Raw genomic sequence first — 17,934 nt, 5'->3', positions numbered from 1 at the left:
AGACATCCAGATGGCTAACAGATACATGAAAAGATGCTCAACATCACTCATCATCAGGGAAATACAAATCAAAACCATGATGAGACATCACCTCATATCTGTTAGAATGGTTAAAATTAACAACACAGGTAGGACTCCTGGGTGGCTCAGTTGTTAAGTGTCTGCCTTCGGCTCAGGTCATGATCCTAGGGTCCTGGGATTGAGCCCTGCATTGGGCTCCCTGCTCTGTGGGAAGCCTGCTTCTCCCTCTCCCACTCCCCCTGCTTGTGTTCCCTCTATCACTGTGTCTCTCTCTGTCAAATAAATAAAATCTTAAAAAAAAAATAATTAACAACACAGAAAACAACAGATGTTGGTGAGGATCCAGAGAAAGGAGAACCCTCATGCAGTGTTGGTGGGAAATGCAAACTGGTGTAACCACTCTAGAAAACAGTATGGAGGTTTTTCAAAAAGTTAAAAATAGAGCTACCTTATGACCAGCAATTGCACTACTAGGTATTTATCCAAAGGATACAAACATAGTGATTCAAAGGGGGCACACTTACCCCAATGTTTATAGCAGCAATATCCACAATAGCCAAACTATGGAAAGAGTCCAGATGTCCATCAACAGATGAATGGATAAAGAAGATGTAGTGTGTGTGTGTGTGTGTGTGTATGTGTGTGTGTAATAGAATATTACTCAGCCATCAAAAAGACTGACATCTTGTCATTTGCAAGGACCCAGATGAACTAGAGATTATTATGCTAAGCAAAATAAGTCAGTTAGAGAAAGACAAGTACTATATGATTTCACTCTTATGTGGAATTTAAGAAACAAAACAGATGAACATAGGGAAAAGAGAAAAAAAAAAAAGAAAGGGAGGCACACCATAAGAGACTCTTAACTATAGAGAACAAAGTGAGGGTTGATGGAGTGAGGTGGGTGAGGGGATGGGCTAAATGGGTGATGGGCATTAACGAGGGCATTTGTTGTGATGAACACTGGGTGTTGTATGTAAGTGATGAATCACTGAATTCTATTCCTGAAACCAATATTACACTATATGTTAACTAACTCAAATTTGAATAAAAATTTAAATAAAGAAATAAGTAAATAAATAAAAAGTTAAAAGCAGACAAAAAGTAAATAAGACATGTTTAAAAGTCAAGAAACACAATTAGTAGGTCTAATTTATAAATATTTTTTACTTAATTGCCTGGGTGCATAGCTTTGGATATTTTAAAGAATCATGATGATAGTTACTAGACATTTCTCATAAAAAAAAAATGAACATTGTTGAATAGCCCTACTGTCAGGTTTTCACATAACAATTTAGTCACATAGGATAGCAATATTAAGGGCAAAATATACTATAAAATCTTGTTTGTCTATTTTCTTGCAGGTAGTGTTGAAGCAACATACCCAAAACATTCAGATAGCAATCAATAATATTCTTTGTCAGTGTCCTAAGTATCATGGATTGCTTGCAACCACCCATCAATAAGCCCTTATTGAACTTCTGAGGGGTATATCCCTGCATTTGTGTGGCTAAGTATTGAATAGACTTTCATTGAACTAAAAGGGGTAAAAGGTTAGCCTTTACAAAGTGCCCGTGCTGGGCACTTAAAATAGATTATCTTTAATCCTCGCAACAATCTTGTAAGGTAAGTATCATCATCAAAACATTTTATGATGAAGACACCAAAGATTATAAATATTAGGAACATGTCCAAAGTTATAGTTTGTCAAAGCCAGGATCCCAACCTGTTTCTTCTCTGATTCTAAACCTACATATATTCTTTCTTCTCCATCCTACTTCTTTAATACAATGATGATAGTGATGATGATAATTAAGTTACAATTTTTTAAATGCTTAGTATTAACTACAGTGATGAGTGTTTTGTGTACTTTTTCCTATTATCTTACATTATTATCCTTCTAAGTATCTTTGTAATATTTAAGGAATTAAGGGATTTTAAGATTTAAATCCTCCATTATTATAGAGGGAAAAGACTGAGAAGTTAAGTAATTTGTCCTAAATCAAGCAGCTCATAAGTAGACTAGCTAGGATTTAAACTATGACTGTCTGAAATCTCAGCTAAGACCTTTAACCTTTACACAGAGTTGATTTCAAACTGAGGCTTTGAGAAGGAGAAAAGAGAAGCTGAATGCATTTATACAACAGAGAATCATCAAATAACTCACACTCTCAAAAAGATTCTGTGGTCATTGACCAAACCATCTGGTGACTGTGGTCAGAGTGAGAATAGTAATATTTTTCTCTCTTTTATTTGTTTATTTACTACTAGCATTTGTGCACTTGGATCCTTTATTTTGAAATAAGATATTCAGGAATATCTTTTGAGTTTTCTAAGAAGAAAATGAGAAAGAAAGAGAGTTTTGTGGGAAAGGAGATGGTGTTCCTGAAAAAAACATGTTTGGGGCTTGTTAGGAAGTAGTTCTAGAGGTAATTATTCTCTTTCAGTGTATGAACTATTAAAGAACTATCTATCAGTTTTTTTTTTTAGGTATCTTTAACATCTGAAAAAAAAACCTAGAACAGGCAACTAAGGGAGGAGCGGAGAAAGGGGGAGAAGGTGTTGTGGGGGTGTGATTACTGCACTGCTTCTGTGCTGTAGGAGAAAGGGCAAACTCCTCATTCCAGGTCCTTTGGAATTCACACTCTGTGTGTTTTCAGATTGGGGTTGTGTGTAATGAATGTGGAGTCTTGTGAGAAGAAAATAGCAGGACACCAAGGATGGAATGCTGCAACTACAAATATTTGAAACATTTGGAAGATGGAACCTTTTATTCTAGGAATTTTCTTGATAAGACCATTATCCTAACAGAAAGCGAATAGGTGTAGAGTTAAGACAGATATAGATATCAACTCAAACCTAGTATTTTTAAAATCTGGGTGACCTTGTGCATTTACTTAATTTTGCAGCTTCTCAGTGTTTTATCTGTCCGATTTCCTATTGGAATGATACCTGCTGCAAAGTGTTGTCAGGGAGACACTCCCTCAACAATACTGCCTGACATATAGATAATTAATGAATAGTGGTTATTTTTATTTTTCAAAACATGGTTTCTGCCTCTAAGATGATTGGAGTCTAACTGTAGAAAATACAGAAACAAAGTTAATGTTAATACTGTATTACAATAAGATTATTTCTCCCTCAGCTCCAATATACATAGGACAAAACAGTACATGGCAAGTGGTCCCAGATTCAAAAATGAGGTTTTAGACCACTGCAGGACATTCAAAGGAGGTGGTCAAAAACCTTTTGAGTCCATTTTAGCAAAATTTTCACTTGAGAGTTCGAAAAGGATGCCAGAATTTCTTGGAAGATAGCTGTCTGCATGCTGTGAAACCCATCACCATCTCTCATGGGAAAGAGGCACTCCTCTTTTCTCTCACAATGAGACCACATGAGAGCTTGATATTTACCAGGTGGCGTCTGGACTCACACTTGAAAATATCTCCAAGTGAAAGTCTGGCCGTATGTCTTTGTGATGGAAAAGGAGGAAGAGAGAGGACAGCAGTGAGAACAAAAGCTCTTCTACCATTTTCCCTGACCCGGATGTATAACCTTCTTTGGGCCACATGAATACCCTAGAAGTTAACCAAGCTGAAGCCATTTAAAAAAGACCCTGCCCTAGTAGGCAGCCTTCCAAAGCAAAGTAACCCTGAAGGAAAGGTCTCTGGGGTTTATACCTTTTGGGATATGACTCAGTTAGGGTAGGATATGAGTGGTTGGTTGGAGAGTAGACTGTATCAAGAATCTGGGCAATGGAGAAGGTCATTAGAAATCTCCCAAAGATATGCCCCCCAAAAGCGAAATCAGCCCTGATTATCTATGAAGCTCAATAAACACTCAATTTTAAACAATCCCAAGGTCAGAGAGCTCTACCAGAAGATCATGGTGGTTCTAGTCAAGTGAGGCCTTTCTTACCATTTTTCCTATTGGTGCTCCTGCCATAGTGGGGTCAGACACCATGACTAGCAAGCATTAAGGAGAAATAGTGCAAGGCAGCAAAGCAGAGAAGACACCAGCAACACACCTCTTCCTTCCTTTTCCCTATAAGTTTCCAGGGGATGCTGCCTAGAGAAGAGCAGCTTGAACTTGAAGTTTGGAACTTTAATGATATTGGATTTGTATTGGTTTTCTTTTTCTGCCTAACAAATTCCCACACATATAGTGATTTAAAACAACACACATTTGCTAGCTCACAGTTCTGTAGGTCAGAAGTCCAAGATAACTTAACTGAGTTCTCTGTTTAGGGTCTGATAAGACCAAAATCAAAGTGTTGACCAGGGCTACGTTTTCATCTGGAGCTTGGAGTCCTCTTCCAAGAGTATGCCTGTTATTGGCAGAGTTTACTTCCTTTTGGTTGTAGGATTGATATACTTATGTCCTTGTTAGATGTCAGCAGAGACCTCTCTCACCTCCTTAAGAAGAGCACCTAATTCCTTGGGGTGCCTGGGTGGCTCAGTTGGTTAAGCTCAGGTCATCATCTCAGGGTCCTGGGATCAAGCCCTGCATTGAGTTCCATGCTCAGCAGGGAGTCTACTTATGAATTCTGTCTCCTCCTCTGCTTTTCCCCTGCTCACTTGCTCTCTCTCTTTAAAATAAATAAATAAATCTTAAAAAAAAAAAAGAGAGAGAGAACACCCAATTCCTCCTCATGTGACCTATTGCATGTTTAAAGGCCGAGTCTTTCTTACACTTCCACTCTCTCTGGAATCCTATTCTGTTTGAGCCTGAGAAAAGCTCTTTGCTTTTAAGGGCTCATGTGATTACATTAGGCCTGGCCAAATAATCTCCCTATCTAAAAGTCAACTGTGCATATCACATAACACAATCACAGGAGTGATACCATATTCAAATGTTCCAGGGATTAGTATAGCCATTTAGACAGTCTACCTACCAGAGAATTGAGCCTTTCAATTATTGCAATAATGTCATTTTTTTCTTTGTTTTGATTCCAAGAGACTAGACAGCTTTTTATGATCTGAAAGTGCCCGATAAAATAGGAGGCCCAGCAGAAGATTTTATTCAAATGTGAGAAAATAATTACCTTCACCAATTGGGGTTAAATGGACATTGGTGGTATTTAATGAGAGAATTTTCCTTTTTTCTTGCTATACCCTACTGATTGCTTTAAACAAAATGAATTTGCCTTAAATAAACTGTGGTTTGTGGTAGAGGAACATAACCAATGTACCATGATCTCCCCCTTTCCCTGCCCCAAGAATGGGCTAAGCAAATAAATACTGAGTTCATTTTCTTTATAACCTAGGAGATCCTGCTAGAATCTTCCTAGACTAGAGGGCAAGAGTCTCTTGGAATCTGTGTAGGTCAGTGTTCCAGTACCCAAAGAGGTATGGAAGATGCTGGAGAGTGGATCTGAAAGAAGAAGAAAAATTATTCAGCACAATAATCTATTGCAATAAACTGAGCAAGAGATGATGGTGACTTGGGGGAAGATGGTAGAAATAGAAGGAGAGAGGATTCTGGATAATCTTTTGAATATATAGTGGACAGGTTTTATCAAATGAATTAGCTGTGGGGTGTGAAAGAGAGAAGAATAAATCCAAGATTTGGGGTTTGTGGAACTTGGATGATAGAGATGCCATTTACTGATGTGGAAGAGATTTTGGGGGAGCAAATGTGGTATGCCATTAAGAAAATGGACTATTTCTAAAAATTATAGCTATTTTTTTTTAAGATTTATTTATCCATTTGAGAGAGAGAGAAGGGGAGAGCAGTGGGTGGGGGAGGAGGAGCAGAGGGAGAGGGAGAGAGAAACCCAAGCAACTTGAAAGATATCCAATGTTTGGTGACAACATTTAAAATCTTACACCGTTCTCTTCCACAGCTTTGTCTAGAACTCATCATAGAGATTCATATCCCCATATGATTCCATATTTTGTCAGATCTTCCTCATCCCTGTCTCCTCTTTGGTTCCATAGTGACTTCTGAGTTTCTGGTCCATCATTTAAAAATGCCATATCCCTTCTCCCTTCTTTAAATGTCCTCTTTACCTTCTCAGCTTATTGAAATGTGAATTTCTCCTAAGGAACCTCCTCTCTTGTGGTGCTATCAAGCAATAGCCTCTGTCTCTCCACACCACACAAGGCTGTGGGTGGAGTAGGTGTCTTCCCTGATGTTCCTTAATACTTTCAAACTAATTTTCTCTCTCTTTTCCCTAAAATCCCTTGTCTTTGAAGATTTTGCTCCCAGTCTATAATATACTTCTATGTTGTGCTTATTCAAAGATGATTCCCACTCAATAACGATTTTAATTTTTGGCTCAATGTCTCTGTCTCTAATAGTACTCTTACCCTAAGTCACAGTGGTTGCAATGTCCATGTGTGTGATCTTTGTAATGTTATGATGTCCTAGTTCCTGGATACCTTCTCTTTCAGTATTCTCTCTTCCACATCCACTCTGTTTATTCCCATGGCCATTCTCCAGACCTTGACATTATGAATAACTGTACCTCCTCCATGATCTCAATTTAGAATACCTCACTTTCTGATCTCTACTGCTTGTCATTTCAGCTCCCTCCTCTAAGACCTTTCAATCCATTGGTCCTATTACCTTTTTCATGAATGTTTGCTTCCCATTTTCAGTGTCTTTCGGTTATCAAACATCAGTAATAATAAACCTATAGTTGAACAGGTTGGGTTAAAAGTTCATTTCAAGGAGGGACAATGCCCACCATTAGGGCATCTGAGTAAGAGTGCGATATAAGAACTGATTACTAGGACTTGGGCTCATGTTTGGTGATTTTAGGAAGGGTTTAGGAAGCAGGACTTTACTATGCATTTGGATGATGTCAGGCATGTGGCATTCTATGATTGGATTTCTGAATACATCTTATCTATGGGGTAGGAAGAATGAATTAATACCAAAGCTATAATTGTTAATAGAGCCATAGTAGCTCAGATTATCCAGCACAGGAGGATGTTTGGATATTTTTGTGGTTTGAACAATGTCAGTTTTGCCTGTGTTTAGACATGGTTACAGAGTGGTCTTTTTGTCTTGATCCGTCATGGTCTGGGGAATTATGTTCAGCAGGAAAACACTACAACCTAGCTGATAGTGCCAGGCCAGCTCCCTGATTTTGGGAACTGTTTTTTTTACCCCCTCCCCCACCCCTCTTGGTCTATCACTGCAATCACACCTTGCAAAATCTAACTCCTTCACTCCAACCCCACCAATAATTCTAGGTCTACCCTGGCTGGCATTCCCTATTGCTTTTAACCAGCTTTATTTTTTCCCGTATATTACTTAATAATTATACATCATGTTATAAATTTATTATTTATTTTTCTATTATCTTTCTAGTGTTTAAACAAATTATTCAGATTATTTTTACCATATAATGGCAATTAAAGAATACTTCGACCTTTATTTATTTATTTTAAGATTTATTTATTTGAGAGAGAGAGAGAGAGAGAGCATGCAAGCAGGGGGAGGGGCAGAAGGAGAGGTAGAGAGAATCTCAAGCAGACTTCCCGCGGAGTGTGGAGCTCACTATGGGGCTTGATCCCATGACTCTGAGATCACAACCCAAGCTGAAATCAAGAGTTGGTCACCCAACCACCTGAGCCACCCAGGCGCCCTTGACCTTTAAAATAAGGTAATCTGATGTGCAAGTGCTAATAGGGTCTATATAAATTAGTTATAAATTCTATTGATTATATAAAACAAAAAGGCATGATTTATGACTTCAGTAAGTTTTTGTGATAGTATTTGCTATCTTGGCAGTTAACTTTTTTAGTGAATTAAATCTAAGCCTTTTTATAAGAGACACTAAGGCCAAAGAATAACCTAAAAGATTAAGATACAAAGAGATGAAGTCAATTTGTGGGGGTCAGGGTATGAAATAATGAATTGAAGAGAAATGTAAGGCTTTTTAGTGTAAGAATTTTTTAAAAGAAGCAGTTTTGACTAATATTTTCCTTATAGTTGTTAGTAACATTTTAAGGGCAGAACGTTTAGGAGAATTAGACTATTTGCAAAGATTTTATAGAAAGATTGTGATACAGACAGACTTCTAATCTGTTTTGATATTGGATGCATGCATTGTTTTTTCCCCACACCTTATTTCATAGCTACAGTGTGTGAACCCTCTGTTATAGTCTCTGTAGCCTAAGGGCAAGTGTGGGGAAGAAGGTTTAGCCTTGTATGAGGTCCTGGTTGCTGCTGCTGCTTCTGTTAAATGTTCTGTATCAGGATTTATTCCACCTAGTGCGAACACTGTATCTTTCCTTCTAAGGTAATATCCTGGAGCATCAGATCATTGCTCCAATTCAGCATGCATGTCCAAGCCTGCTGAGATCAAAGAGCCAGGTCAGATTATGCACTTACGAGTTCAACCCTTCTCTTCCTAGAATCTGCAGGGAGAAGAACGAAGTGATGAATAATGCAAGGTTATGGTGTTAATCGGTTCCATGGGCAAGATAGTAGTATAGAGGAGATTTCAAATGGGGCTTTTTTATGACTTTTCCCCAGGAATTCTGCTCCTTGAAAGGTTTTACTTATTTTTTGTTTTCATGTCTGCCAAATCCATCATTACGGCTGGGAAGTAACAAGTCTAATATTGTGACTCTTCTACACAATTAAACATTTTGAGCATTGGTGGTTGATCTGAACTTCCTTAAGAATTGAATTGATGGGGCACCTAGGTGGCTCAGTCAGTTAAGCATCTGAGTTTGACTCAGGTCATGATCTCAGGGTCCTGGGATGGAGCCCCTCTTGTGTCAGGCTCCCTGCTCAGCGGGGAGTCTGCTTCTCCCTCTCCCTCTGCCCCTCCCACCACTAGTGCGCACGCGTGCTCTCTCTCTCTCTCTCTCAATCTCTCTCTAATAAATAAATAAAATCTTTTAAAAAGAAAGAATTGAATTGACATTTGCATAGCCCCTCTTTCCTTGCCAAACGCACTTTCCACCTGACCACATTCTCTTTTATTTTGTCTATTGCTTTTTCCATGAGCCTATCTCTAAATTTAGTGATCATGAGTAACGTTCAAGGTGTTTGCTACTTTCTTTATTTCCCTCCTGTGCATGGGTTGGAGGGATGATTAGAAGCTACACCATTGTAGAACCTTTTTTTACTTCTCTTAGCTATCACTTTTCCTTATTTGGATATTGTTAATGTATTTTTGACTTGCTTATTTTGGTGTTTTTAAATAAATTTTATCAGGTATTAGGAAAAGCAAGCTCTGTGATACAGTTTCATTCTATCATTTTTGTTTTTTGTTTCGATTTTTAATATAATAGAAGGATACATTAATGAATGATTTTTGCATTGAACTGCATTCCGTTGTTTAAGTATTTATATACCATAACATTTTCTTTTTGTATTTGGAATCTTATTTTGTTTCAAAATACAAATGAAAGTTACTATTATAATGCAGGAGGTCTGAATATTAATATAAAGTAGGTAATTTTAATGATTTCAACTAGAATTATTCAACTAAACTTTCAATTATTTCAATTGAATTTTCCTAGCTTTCCCTTGTCCTCTCTACTACTCTGTATTTCCCCCCATATCTCCCTTTCTACTTTTTTTTTCCTTATTTACTCCTTGCCTACCTTCCAATTACCAGTATTTATTGAGCATCTACTATATCCCTCAGGATTAAAAGACACAGAGATGGAAAAGATATGTGTATAAGAAACTATAACTAATTGATCTTAAGAGCCAACTATTTACAATGAATAGGAAAATATATAAGAACATACATACCTTTCATTCATTAATCTATTCATTTACTGATTTGTGGATGTATTTGTTTTATTCAAAATATAAGTCTATCCCAGGAGACTTTCCTCTACTTCCCTAGGTTTGAGAGCTGAGTCTATGAATAAACTGACAACAGGGAGATTAACAGGAGAAAAGGCATGCAAATTAATTAATTTTTAATATTATGTGCACAGGGACATCATAGGAAAAAAAGTGAATACCTGAAAAAGTGATGAAATTTGAGAGCTTATATACCATCTTAATAGGGGAAGGGGAGGGATATAGTAAATGATTTTTAAGAAAGATTAATGCGCCCTTAGAAGAATAAATGGGGGGTATGATAGTTTGTGATAAAGTTTGGCTGTGGTGTAGACTTCTAATTTCTTCACCTATGATGAGTCATCTTCTCTGGTTGATGAAACTCTCAGGAAGCAGATTTATAACTCTTGAGTTTCTTTTGGAGGATCTGTCTTTAGGCAGATAAGGGAGCTGCTTTCTGCATTTCCTGCTTTTCAAATGCCTTCAGCTCAAAATAATCAGTATACCAAAGATGCATATTTTTGGCATCATGTCCTGAACTTCTTCACCCAGAATATACTGTACACTGTCCTATATACTGAGAATAGCTAGTTTTAGATACAGACATACTTGTTAAGTAAAATCTTATTAAAAGTCCTTCTTGGTACATGAACAAACACAACTTTAATGAGATAATAAGGCAAATGGGCATTCTATTAAATTCAGACTATTACAGAAATTTCCATGTATTTTGCCAAAAAATTGAAATGGTACATGTAGTACAACTAAGTATTTCACTTTATTGATTTTGGGTGTAACCTTCACTTTACCATTCTGATTTTTAATTTTGGCTGAGAACTGAAATCATATCAAATTATACCAAAATTAATTGCAATTATAAACTCTTAAGGTAAATACAAGTAGACATTTTTATTGATAAATCTCTACTTAGGAAAATGTCACGAAAAATAAATCTTAGATTTTAAGAAAATAACTGAAATGTGAATATTATAGGTTTTTCAAAAACATAGTCCCTTCATATTCTCTAAATATGAAGTTTCAGTTTTCTTTAACTTGCCAGGTTAGAATTATGATGTGAATTTTTAAGTGTTATGTCCGAGATTTCTGTTATACAAAATTCAATTTGATAGCACAAAATGTGGTTATAACTAAAATACACTTCAAGAGTGCATCAATATGGAGCAATTAGCATTCAGAATTCTCCATCAAAATGTAAAATGTAATTACGATGATTATTTTGCAAAGTTAGATCATAGTTACTAAGATGAATAGCCAAAATGTTAGAGTTTAGAAAATTTGAATATAGATTGAAAATAAAACTATTTTACTTCATGTAAATTGCACTTAACATAAATTTTTCTGGTCTTTCGTATTTCACTTGAACAAAAATCCTGAATTAGATTAATATCAAAGCGCTTGTCCAATCTTTTTTTGTTGTTGTTAAAAGGATGTGAATAATATTAAATGAACTAGGAAAGGATTGGAATTGGGACTGGACCCAAATGTAATTTCCATTTTAGGTTTTCAGTTGCACTTTTGGCCTATTGGCTAACGATCTAAGCCACTGAATTTAAGAGAAAGAAAAATCAAGATGCTTTATTGAAACCTTGGAAAGTCACTAAAAGCAAATGAATAGTTTCAGGTTTTAGTTTTTTTACACTGTTCCTTATCTCTAATTTTTATTGAACAACATAAATACTACATTTTTCCATATTTACCATTTGCCATATTTGCCACTGTATTTGCCATATTTAAATAATCTTTAATAAAGTAATAAAATAATGTTTAAAATTAAATTTTGCAAACAGTCTTTTCTGTTAGGTAAATATTCTTATTGCCATTTTAAATACAAAGACATTGAGGTACAGAGAAGCTAAATCATTTGCCTAAATAATTAAAATATGGTTTTTTTCAGACATCCAACTATCAACTGTCTTTTAACTATTGCGATAAATGGAAATTTTTCCTTTCTTAATGTGACTGTTTTATGAGTTGATGCTCATAGAATTTTGCCATGTTCTGAATGGTTTTTGGTGAATTGGGCAGTTATTTGAAACACTTAGGAGATGAACAGTTTTGATTATATCAGAAGTGCTCTGCTTCAGATAACATGATTATGTACATCCTAATTACCTACAGTGCAGATCCAATGGGTGGCCACACCCCCCAGTACTTTAGAGAGAAATGCACTTGTTTGTAAGAAATTCCGAGAGAATTGTAATGGTAACTTATTAGGTTTGTAACTTATTAGGTTTATAAGGGAGAGCAATGGAAAATCTGTGTTTGCAGTCTTCGTTTATAAATGGAAATATGTGATGAGGGGAAGGAAAAAATAGGTTTTGCATGTAATCCAAATTATTTAACCCGGCCTGTTTCTTTCTGCAAAAGAAATCAGCTTTATAAACAAGCTCTCTCTGACGTTAACAGTGTAATGTTTAAATTAAATGAGTGAAAAATCACTTTTTTACCACTGACTATGCAGAATCTACTCACTAAATTCAGTGTGTTCAATTTCCATTCTGTGCTCTCAGTCCAGACAAACCAGATAAACCACGGTATATCCCTTCGATATAGCTTTGGTTCATCTTTATTTTATCTTATCTCTAGAAGTAGTGATTATATTTTATCCAAAGCAAACAGGATTCTCACATCTACAAACTGTCTGCAGTTTTCCTATATGAAGTGACACTGCATGTTGTTCTGCTTATTATTCCTGCATTGCTGGGGTAGCACTTGTCTGTTTTAATGCTGTATGGTTGCCTCAGCGATTGTTAATCTAATGATGGAATATGTCCCTGGAGGTTACAGGTACCATTCTCTGAGCCTTGTGCCTACAGGCTGAATTACAAGATGATTGATATCATATTTTTTTTATTCTTTACTAAGATATGCATACATTTATAATAATAGGAAGTTATAGGTGTGATCCTAATAAGAGCACTTTCCAAGGGTGCCTGGTGCAGCCTTTGCAGAAATGGCCATTTTTTTCTACAACTCAATCTCTTTCACTGACATTGAGGTTTTTCAAAAGACAGGGAAGCCAGGAAAATAAAAATGTCAGCAATTTATGCATTCTGATTTCCCTCCCAGCTGAATTTCAATGTAAATATATTAAATATACATTATGTAAATATATTTAAATATGCAACACATATTTACATTTAAATGTAAATTGAGATAATTTACATGTTAGATTCTGGATGTCAGTTATTAAAATTCACTGATTTCCTGACCCAAAGCTACCAATCAGAATGATGTATGTGTGTGCTTGTTAATTAACCATTTACTGAGTACACAAAAGGTGAAAATGCTGACCCAGGTGCACACTAATTTGCAGGATGGATCTCTCCTTAAAGGAGCTGCCAATTGGAGTTTGTGCGGGCTGAGGTTTAGAGGTGGAGGGGAGATAGAGATAAATATAGAACTAAAATAGGAGAATAGAGAAACAAAGGACCAAAGGGAGAATGTAAATGTGCGGTAATCAAATAGACTCAAGTTTCCAAAGAAATCTATGCTGTGACTTTTAACATCTGGTTTTAGAAGGGTGGTCAAATAGCCAGTTCAGCTAGGTAAATAAGGAACAAAAAATATATGTATACAGGCCACCTATTAATGATAAATCATAAGAGAATCTGTCATGTAAGGGTTAATGGTCTGCTAGGAGTGCTCACTGATACAACCTTAGTTCAAACTTTCAACGTTCATCCTAGAGATTACTAAATCAGTCTTCTACTTTTTCTCTGTCTTTGGGTATGATTTTCCATGATCTATTCTATATGCTATCTAAATTTTCTAAGCAATCTTTCTTTACACAAATCTAATCACATAATGACCTTCTTAAAAAGAATTGAACAGTTTCCCAGTGCCTTCATCTTCAGATCCAAACTCCTTTATTTTATTATATTTAAAGATTTTATTTATTTATACATCAGAGAGAGAGAGCACACCAGCAGCGGGAGCAGCAGGGAGAGGGAGAAGCAGAATCCCTGCTGAGCAGGGAGCCCGATGCAGGACTCGATCCCAGGACCCCAGGATCATGACCTGAGCCAAAGGCAGGCGCTTAACCAACTGAGCCACCCAGGTGTCCCAGATCCAAACTCCTTTAAATGCTTTTTTTTTCCTTTTTCTTTCTTTCTTTCTTTCTTTCTTTCTTTCTTTCTTTCTTTCTTTCTTTCTTCTTTCTTTCTTTCTTTCTTTCTTTCTTGCTTTTTTTCTTTCTTGCTTTTTTTTTACTGTGAAACTCTTTCTTTTATTTAAATGCTTTTTCTTAGTCGTGTTTTATGATAAACATCAGGTGTCAACTTCTGCCATCTCTTGACTCACACCCTACAATTCTGTCATTCCAAATTGCTTGACATTCCCCAAACTTACCCATGGTTTTTGTCCTCCTAGAATGTCCCTTTCTTGTTCCATATAGGCGTATTGGGGAGGAAGACCTTCCTCTACTCTACAAGGTCCTTCTAGCTGGACTTAGAATCAAACTGACATGAGATTAACAGGAGAAAATCAAATTTAATAGCGTGTGTACAAGGAATCCACACAGACAGGAAGTTCCAAAGACAGTGAGGCAACAGGAAGCTCATATGAGCTAAGGAGCCGGGTAGGGCCTGAGGTTACAAAGGGGAGGAAAGCCATTAGCAGGAACAGACAGCAGATGATTTGAAAGACAGAGGTTACTCTATTATGTAGATAAGTTTCTTAGGTAAACGGGAGTCTCTGTTAATTGCTCTCTTCCTGGTAAAGGCTCTCCTTTTTGATGTAAATTTAGGCAGCTGAGGACCAAGAAGAGAGCTTTTTCCTGAATTCTGCTGGGTTTTGATTACTTGTAACTGAAAATAATGTTAATGTCAAAGTGGCCCATCTTGGGGTAGCCTGCCCTTGACCCCCACATTCCCATTCTCCCCAAACATGTCCACACTGTTACTCCCCAAGTTCTTTGGATGTCCCCAAGACATCAAAAGAAGATGAAGGTGTAAGACACTCAAGAAAATGTATTCAATGTAGAATTTATCTGAGGCCTGTGTTCCCAGAAAGCAGCAGTGATAGAGAAATTCTTCTACCATTTTGCATTTGTAAAGGACCATCCTGCCCTCACATGTTCAGATAAAACCCACTTGTACCCTTCCTAAGTGACTCAGGTGAGACCCATCGCCATCCTTCCTTTTGACTCCATTATTTTATAAAAACCCCAGGTTTTCTCCATCTTTTTTTTTTTTTTTGAGATGTTCCTCATTAATGAATGTTCTCTCTATTGCCAATATCTTGAATACAGTAATGACTTTGACATGAGATCTTTCTTTGTCCTGGGCATTTTTGTCTCCCACACTGACAACTTGGGCTTCTGTCAGTGAATTCGTCAGAGCTTTTATCATATTTTACTGTTACTGTTGACTTGCTTCTCTGTCATCCTTCTTAGACTGGGAATTCCTTGAGAGTTTGGAAAAATGTCTTACTTATATGTTCCCAAGTGTACTCAGTGCAGTGCCTGGTTACACATAGCAGATGACAAATGGACCTTTGATGATCACCAAGTGAGAGTTTGCTATGTGTTTACCCTTCTCTTTTACTAGAGGAGGATCATCCAGGATGCCTCTTCTCCCTGCCAGTGTCCAGTTAGCACTCTGCATCAGGCTCAGCCCATCCATCCATACCTTCTCGTGAAATGATTACAAAAAAGGTCACTTTCATGGTATACAAAAATGGCAATTACAGCCATTCACTAAAATCCCTGTGGTTTGCAGATTATCATATAGAAAAATGACCCTTACACATATCACTTATTATATGTCAGAGTCACATTGTATTATGTTGGGATATGAATAGGAGAAGAGCCAATGATGGGCGAGGGTGGTGATGAGTCATTAAAAGATGGTGATGTGTACTAGATTCAAGAAAGCATGGAAGAAAGATTTTGCCAGTAGTCTAATTTCTGGAGGTATACAGAGTAGTGGGAAATCAGACTTCTGGAAAGATATCTAATATTGAGGCAATTATAACCTTAGAAAGCAGCAAAAAAATTAGAGTTAGAAAAGATAATGATCCATTGCTTTCTGTATCTATGAAGAAAATAAAGAAGAATTAAAAATGAAGAATTTAGTAGGCTTCCACAGTGGAATATTCATATAGAGCTTGTTGAGTACCATTTGTACTTCGACAAGTCATCTATAGCTCTGGGGTTTCAAGATTTGTAAAGACTCATACTTTACTAAGGCATACTAAGTAAATTGTGTGATAGTAGGCTTCTGTTCAGAAAGCTTACCTACTAGTGAGTGAACCTAGCTTACCACACAGCATTTCAGCCTAGATTCTTTGGTCCCAAATCATCATTTTGAATGCACCTGCTCTCTTAAAGTCAAGCAACTACCAAACCATATCGTGAATGTGTGTGTTTACGCTTCTGTGTGGGTGTCTGTGACTGAAATATTATCCTGTAAAGTGTGTCAGTATTTTTTTTCTAGTACTGACATATTACATGAGAATTCTTGAAGTCTTAAAGATAGAATGGCTCTGCAGATTTTTATTTTTAAATGTAAAGTTCACATACTGTGAAATGCGCAGATCTCAGTGCAATGAAATGCGCAGGGGACCTTTCTGAATCTTGACAAATGCATAACAAAGTAGCCCAGCACCTATGTATCATCTGAGAAGCAGATGCCAGTGGGATTAGATGTGCAAGAAATTTGAAGGAAATGCCTCTGAAGATAAAGGGGAAGAGGATAGAGTAGGCAGGGACAACCTGACATTTATGAAAGGAGAGGATTAGAAAGGATTGGGTAGACATTTCAGACGAGAGCAGAGTTTTGAGTAAGTTTTAGCTGGGTTGATGAAGAGTCCCTGAACAGAGACTGTTTATTGGATGATTCTCACATTGAACAGGGGTGGCAGCCACAGCTATCACTTAACTATGCTACCTACAGAAGGTTCTCTTGAAGGGTATCTGAATGATGTATCTCCACTCTTAAGATACAGAATATTTACGTCACCCCAGAAACCCAACCCACCTTCGGGAGTCACTGTTTTGATTTCTGTCACCACAGATTAACTTTGCTGGTTCTAGAATTTCACATAAATAAAATCATACAGTAGATTCTCATTTTTTTCTAGGCTTGTTTTGTTCATCATAATGCTTTTAAGTTTCATTCATATTGTGTGTATAGTTTATTCTTTTTTAAAATTTCCAAATAATATCACATTATATACAGTATATTCATTTTCTTTAATGGATTTTTGGGTAGCTTCCAGTGTTTATCTATTAAGAAAAAGTCTATGAATATTCTTATACAAATCTCTTCATTGTGTATTTTCATTTCTCTTGTGGAAATACAGGTTGAACTGCTGGGTCATAGAGTCAGTATATATTTAACTTTGTAAGAACCTGTGAAACATTTTCCTAATGGGTTGTAACACTTCCTCCTTCCACTGGCAATGAAATTTTCTATTGTTCTGCATCCTTGTCAATATTTGGTCTTGTTGATCTTCACAATGATAGCCATTCTAGTGGTTTTAATTTGTCATTCCAGTATGAATAATGATATTGAACAACTTTTCATGTACTTATTGGCCATTCATATATTATTTTTCTCTCAATGTTCAAGCCATTCTTGTTTTTAAATTATTTTACTTTTAATTATTTTAAATTGTTTTATTATAATTGTTGATTTGTAGGGATTTTAAATATGTTTTCAACATAAATTTTTAGTCAGATATATTTGCTTCAAAAAATCTCAGTCTATGGCTTGCATTTTTCTTAGGCTAACATTGCCTTTAATGAACTCAAATTATTTTTAAAATTTTGATGTTCAATTTGTCAATTTCTTCTGTTATTAGTGCTTTTAGCATATTTTTCATGATATCATTGCCTACTCCAAGCTCATGAAAATATTCTTTTATAAAAGATTGGTGACTAAAGCCTGTAGTTCTGTTGCCTATTTTTGAAAATAAAGTTTTATTGGAACACAACTAGACCATTCATTTATTTATTCTCCATGGCTATTTTTGTATTACAATGTCATAGTTGAGTAGTTGTGACAAAGAGAGTATGGCCCTGGAATTTTAAATCAGCCATTTCAGAATATTTGCCAACCACTGTTCTAGAAGCTTTGAAACTTTAGATTTTATGTTCTTGTCTATGAGTGATCTCAAATCAGTTTT

Source organism: Leptonychotes weddellii, chromosome 1 (genome assembly GCF_054177405.1).
Source record: "Leptonychotes weddellii isolate Sample4059 chromosome 1, ASM5417740v2, whole genome shotgun sequence".
NCBI classification, from domain to species: domain Eukaryota; kingdom Metazoa; phylum Chordata; class Mammalia; order Carnivora; family Phocidae; genus Leptonychotes; species Leptonychotes weddellii.
The sequence above is the reverse complement of the archived record's forward strand: the minus strand, read 5'-3'. Positions refer to the sequence as shown.